Source organism: Tursiops truncatus, chromosome 17, assembly GCF_011762595.2.
Source record: "Tursiops truncatus isolate mTurTru1 chromosome 17, mTurTru1.mat.Y, whole genome shotgun sequence".
NCBI lineage: Eukaryota > Metazoa > Chordata > Mammalia > Artiodactyla > Delphinidae > Tursiops > Tursiops truncatus.
The window spans coordinates 35,915,250-35,921,537 of NC_047050.1; the positions used below are offsets into that span (position 1 = coordinate 35,915,250).

Genomic DNA, 6,288 nt, shown 5'->3' on the forward strand with positions numbered 1-6,288 from the left:
TGTAGCTAAGCAAAATACTCAGAAGTTTCAGGGCTTCAAGGTAAGACAGATAGCCCATCTCTAGGTGCTAGAATCACTTCAGGTTTTTTATACCCTGTCTCAATTTACAATAACTTGGACTGGCATAACGCCTTCTTTTGTTAGGTGAGAATGAGGGAGGCATCATTTTCTCATTGGGCGATACACCTAAATTTACTCAGGGGATTGACCAAGCAATCAAGTCATAAGGTTGCTGGTAAGAGGATTTCAGGTAACCAAACAACTGATAGGGCTCAATGAAAGCAATAGCTGAACAAACAGATGAAACAAAATCTTGGGTATTCCTTGGGTAAGTAGTTGGGATATGAAGTTCTCTCATTATTTTACATGTTTAGAACAGGACAAACTCAAAATGTTGAAAAATAACTTTGTATCCTGTGTCTTACATACTAGAATGTAAATACTAGGAAAGAGAGAATTTGGGGACAAATTTACAGTGGGAAACTAAATACAATGTAATAGGACTTTTTTTCTGAGAAAAGGAGCTTAATAAAGTAATTAAGTAGTCCTCCTAGCATTTCAACATAGACACACTGAGGCAGGATCAAGATGGTAGAGAAGGAAGACTGTGAGCTCACCTCCTCCTAGTTTTGACACATCAAAACTACAAGTAAGTATATAAAAAGTCTCTCTGAGAATGATCTAAAGACTAGCAGAATGGCTATTCTACAATTAAGGATATATATATATATATATATAAAAACACTGAGACAGGTAAGAGGGGAAGAGAAGGAATTTAGTCAAGACCCATACCCCCAGTAGGCAACACAAAGTGAAAGGAGATATCTCAAACTTGGAGGTCCTCCCTAAGGAGTGAGAGGTTAGAGTCCACTATGGGCACCCTAGCCCTGAGATCAGTACATGAAAGACAACTCCCCTCTAAATGGTTTTGAAAACCAGCAGGGCTTAGGACCAGGAGAGCCAGAGGACTGTAGAAAACTAAGAATCTACTCTTAAAGGGCACACACACAAATTTACTTGCTCTGAGTCCCAGCACACAGGAATCAGATTGAAAAGTGCTTGACACTCTAGCCAGCCTTCCATGGCTATTCCAGCATGCACCCCAGCCCACACTAGGCTCTGGCTCCAACACCACTGCCAAAGTAGTGGCTCCCAGCACACTCTGGGAAAAGCCCCAGCTGGTGCTGGGCTTTGGCTCTAGTCACCTTCCATCAAGGCAGCAACCCTGGGTGCACCCCAGGAGAAGCCCCAGCCTGTGCCAGGCTTTGGCTTTAACCCCTCCAGCTCCAGATCTCTTCCCCAGACACACCAAGGTGGTGGCCTTGGCATGCACCAGAAAAGGCCTCAGCTGGGGCTTGCTTTAGCTCCAGCACTCTTTCTAAAGCCACCAGACACACTCAGTGTACATAGCAATGCTCCTACACAAGGACACATCTTCAAGACTGGGACAGGTAACTGTTTTGTCTAATTTATAGAGAAAAACACAAAAAGTCAAACAAAATTAGAAAACAGGAATATGTTCCAAGTGAAAGAGCAAGATAAATCCCCTGGGAGGGGGGGCAGGGGGGACTAATGATATGGACATAAGTAATTTACCTGATAAAGAGTTCAAAGAAACTGCTACAAAAATATTCACTGACTTGGAAGAAGAATTGAGGAACACAGTGAGAATTTCAACAGAAAAATTTTTAAAAAGTACTTATCAAAGTTGAAAAATACAATAAGTAAAATGAAAAATAGGTTAGTGGTAATCAACAGCAGATTAAATGATACAGAAAAATGCATAAGCAGCCTGGAAGAGAGAATAGCAGAAATCACCCAATCAGAACAGTACAAAGAAAATGTGAAAAAATGAGGATAGTTTAAGGGACTTTAGGGACAACATCAAGAATATTAACATTCACATTACAGTAGTTCCAGAAAGAGAAGAGAGAGAGAAAGGGGAAGAAAATATATAAGATGACTTAATGGTGAACAATTTCCCTAACCTGCACTAGGAAACAGACATGCAGGTCCAGGAAGCACAGAGAGTCCCAAACAAGATGAACCCAAAGACATCCACACCAAGACATATCATAATTTAAATGGAAAAATTTAAAGTTAAAGAGAGAATTTTAAAGGCAGCAAGAGAAAAACAAAGAGTCACATACAAAGGAACTCCTTAAGGCAATCAGCTGATTTTTCAGCAGAAACTTTGCTGGCCAAAAGGGAATGGCATGATATAGTTAAAATACTGAAAGGAAAAATACCTACAACCAGGATATCATTCAGGCAAGGTTATCATTCAGAATTAAAGAGAGATAAGAGTTTCCCAGACAAGAAAAACTAAGAGTTCATCACTACTAAACTGGCCTTACAAGAAATGTTAAAGAATCTTCTTTAAGTGGAAAATAATAGGCCATAATAAGAAATATGTTTATATGCAAAGGAAAAATATCTTGTCGGTAAAAGCAAATATATAGCAAAGGCAGTAGATGAACCACATAAAAAGCTAGTAGGAAGATTAAAAGACAAAAGTCATAAAATCACTATAACTGCAGTAAGCAGTTACGGGATACATAAGAAGATGTAAAATATGATATAAAAACATAAAAGTTGGATGGGGGAGTAAAAAATGTAGAGCATTTAGAATGTGTTGAATTTAAACAACTATTGGCTTAAATATATATATATATTTACATATGCATATATATATTTTTAAAATCTACATATAGATATAAACATACCTCATGGTAACAAAAACCCAAAAACCTACAATACATATACACACAAAAAGAGAAAGGAGCCCAAACATGACATTAAAGAAAATCATCAAATCACAAGGGAAGAGGTTAAAAAGAGAAGAAAAGAACAGAGAAGAACTGCAAAAACAATCAGAAAACAAGTAACAAAAGGTCAATAAATACACACTTTTCGATAATCACTTTAAATGTAAATAGACTAAATGCCCCAATCAAATGACACAGGGTAGCTGAATGGATAAAAAAGAAGACCCATCTATATGCTGCCTACGAGAGACTCACTTAAGAGCTAAACACACACATGGACTGAAAGTGAGGGGATATAAAAAGATATTGTATGTAAATGGAAATTAAAAGAAAGCTAGCTGGGGTAGCAATACTCCTATCAGACAATGTAAACTTTAAAACAAAGGCTATAACAAAAGACAAAAGGGCATTACATCATGATAAAGAGGTCAATCCATAAAGAGGATATAGCATTTGTAAACATATATGGACATAATACAGGAGCATCTAAATACATAAAGCAAATATTAACAGACATAAAGGGAGAAATTGAAAGTATGTAATAATAACAGGAGACTTTAATACTCCACTTACAAAAATGGATAAATCATGCAGACAGAAACTCAATAAGGAAACATTGACCTTAAGTGACACATTAGATCGGATGGACTTAATAGACATCTACAGAACATTCCACCCAAAACAGCAGAACATGCATTCTATTCAAGCACACATGGAAGATACTCCAGGACAGATCACATGCTAGGCCACAAAACAAGTCTCAATAAATTTAAGAAGATTAAAATCATATCAAGCATCTTTTCCAACAACAATGTTATGAAAGTAGAAATCAATATCAGGAAGAAAACTGGCAAAAACCTCAAACACTTGGAGACTAAACAGCATGCTACTAAAAAACAAATGGGTCAATGAAGAAATAAAAGAGAAAATCAAAAATACCTTGAGATGAATGAAAATAGAAACACAACTTTCCAAAATCTATAGGATGCAGCAAAAGCAGTTTTAATAAGGAAGTTTGTAGCTATACAAGCCTACTTCAAGAAACAAGAAAAAAATCTCAAATAAACAACTTAAATTTACACTTAAAGAAATTAGAAAAAGACAAACAAACAAAAAACAAAGCCCAAAGTTAGTAGAAGAAAGGAAATAATAGAGATCAGAGTGGAAATAAATAAAATAGAGACCAAAAACAATAGAAAAGGCCAATGAAACTAACAGCCGATTCTTTGAAAAGGTAAACAAAATTGATGAATCTTTAGTCAGATTCATATCAAGAAAAAAAAAGAGAATGCAAAGAAAATTAGAAATGAAAGAGGAGTTACAACTGATGTCACAGAAATACAGTCATAAGAAAATACTACCAACAGTTATATACCATTGAATTGGACAACCTAGAAGAAATGGATACATTTCTAGAAACATACAATCTTCCATAACTGAATCAGGAAAAAATAGAAAATCTAGTATTGAAATTGAATCAGTAATCAAAAAATTCCCAATAAACCAAAGTTCAAAACCAGATGGCTTCACAGGAGATCTACCAAACATTTAAAGAGAAGAGTTAACACATATTTTTCTCAACCTAATTCTAAAAAATTGAAGAGGAGGGAACACTTCCAACTCATTCTTTTTTTTTAAACATATAATTTTTAAAATAATATATATTTTTAAATTTTCTTTTCTTTCTTTATTTATATTTTGGCTGCTTTGGTTCTTTGTTGCTGCACAGGGGCTTTCTCTAGTTGTGGCGAGTGGGGGCTACTCTTTGTTGTGGTGTGAGGGCTTCTCATCATGTGGCTTCTCTTATTGTGGAGCAAGGGTGCTAGGACCACTGTCTTCAGTATTTGTGGCACACAGGCTCAGTAGTTATGGTTCATGGGCTCTAGAGTGGAGGCTCTGTAGTTGTGGCACATAGGCTTAGTTGCTCCACAGCATGTGGGATCTTCCAGGACCAGGGCTCAAAGCCATGTCCCCTGCACTGGCAGATGGATTCTTAACCACTGCACCACCAGGGAAGTCCCAAACTCATTCTACAAATCCAGCATTACCTTGATAATAAAACCAAAGACCCTACCAAAAAAAAAAAAAAAAGAAAGAAATCACAGGCCAGTATCCCTGATGAACATAGATGCAAACATTTTCAACAAAATATTAGCAAACCAAATTCAACAATACATTAAAAGATTCATATGTCACCAAGTGGGATTTATTTCAGAGATGCAAGGATGGTGCAATATCCACAAATCAATCAATGCAATACACCATATTAACAAAACAAAGGATAAAAATCACATGATCATCTAAATAAATGCAGAAAAAGCATTTGATAAAATTCAACATCCCTTCATGATAAAAAAAAAACTCTCAACAAAAATTGTATAGAGGGAACATACATCAATATAATAAAGTCCATTTATGACAACCCTACAGCTAACATCATACTCAATTGTGAAAACATTATGGAGTTTCCTCAAAAATTAATAATAGAACTGTTACTGGGGCACCAAGACTGCTGCTGTGTAGATGCTACCTGGTGGTACTTTCTGCTGCCACTGCAGCAGGCCCCTCTCTGAAGAGTGCAGCCCTCCTCAGTCCAGGGGTATTACAGGCAACAAGGATCTTTCATACAGGGCCACCAAGTCTTGCCTCTGTACCACCTCTTCCTGAATATGGAGAAAAAGTTCATTTTGGGCTGATCCCTGAGGAGTTCTTCCAGTTCCTTTATCCTGAAACTGGTGTAACAGTAACCTATGTGCTCAGAACTGGGCTTATCTTATATTTACTCTCCAAAGAAATATACGTGATAACTCCAGAGACTTTCTCAACCATATCAACAATAGGATTGCTTGTCTATGTAGTTAAAAAATATGGTGCCTCTATTGGGGAATTTGCTGATAAACTCAATGAGCAAAAAATTGCCCAACTGGAAGAGGCAAAACAGTCTTCCATCAAACAAATCCAGGATGCGATTGATCTGAAGAAGTCAGAGTAGACACTGGTTCAAAAGCTCCATTACCTTTTTGATGTTCAAAGGAATAACATTTCTATGGCCTTGGAGGTTACTTAATGGGAACGGTTGCATAGAGTATACAAGGAGATAAAGAATCGCCTGGACTATCATATCTCTGTGCAGAATATGATGCATCAAAAGGAACAAGAGCACATGATAGACTGGGTGGAGAAGCATGTGGTGCAGAGCATCTATGCACAGGAGGAGAAGGAGACAATTGACAAGTGCATTGCACATCTAAAGCTGCTCGCAAAGAAGGCTAAAGCACAGCCAGTTCTGTAAATGCATCTATCCCAACTGAGAGAGCTAGAAATAGTTGACTGACTAAATGGAAACTAGCTTGTGTGACAGAATCTTTGTATATCGCTGTCTACTGAAGTTAGAGTTGATCTTTCTTAAAAATGAAAAGTTTGAGTTTCATATAATGCGAGAAATAAAACAGTCTATTGGCCAGTAAGATGTTTCTCTCATCCTTCTTGCTCTGCATTGAATTGTTCCATGATCACTTCT

General features: G+C 36.9%; 1 pseudogene; it reads left to right on the top strand.

Annotated features, from left to right (window-relative positions):
• Positions 1-275: 275 nt before the first annotated feature.
• On the top strand, positions 276-6,060 carry LOC101321030 (ATP synthase peripheral stalk subunit b, mitochondrial pseudogene; annotated as a pseudogene).
• The last annotated feature ends 228 nt before the right edge of the window (positions 6,061-6,288 follow it).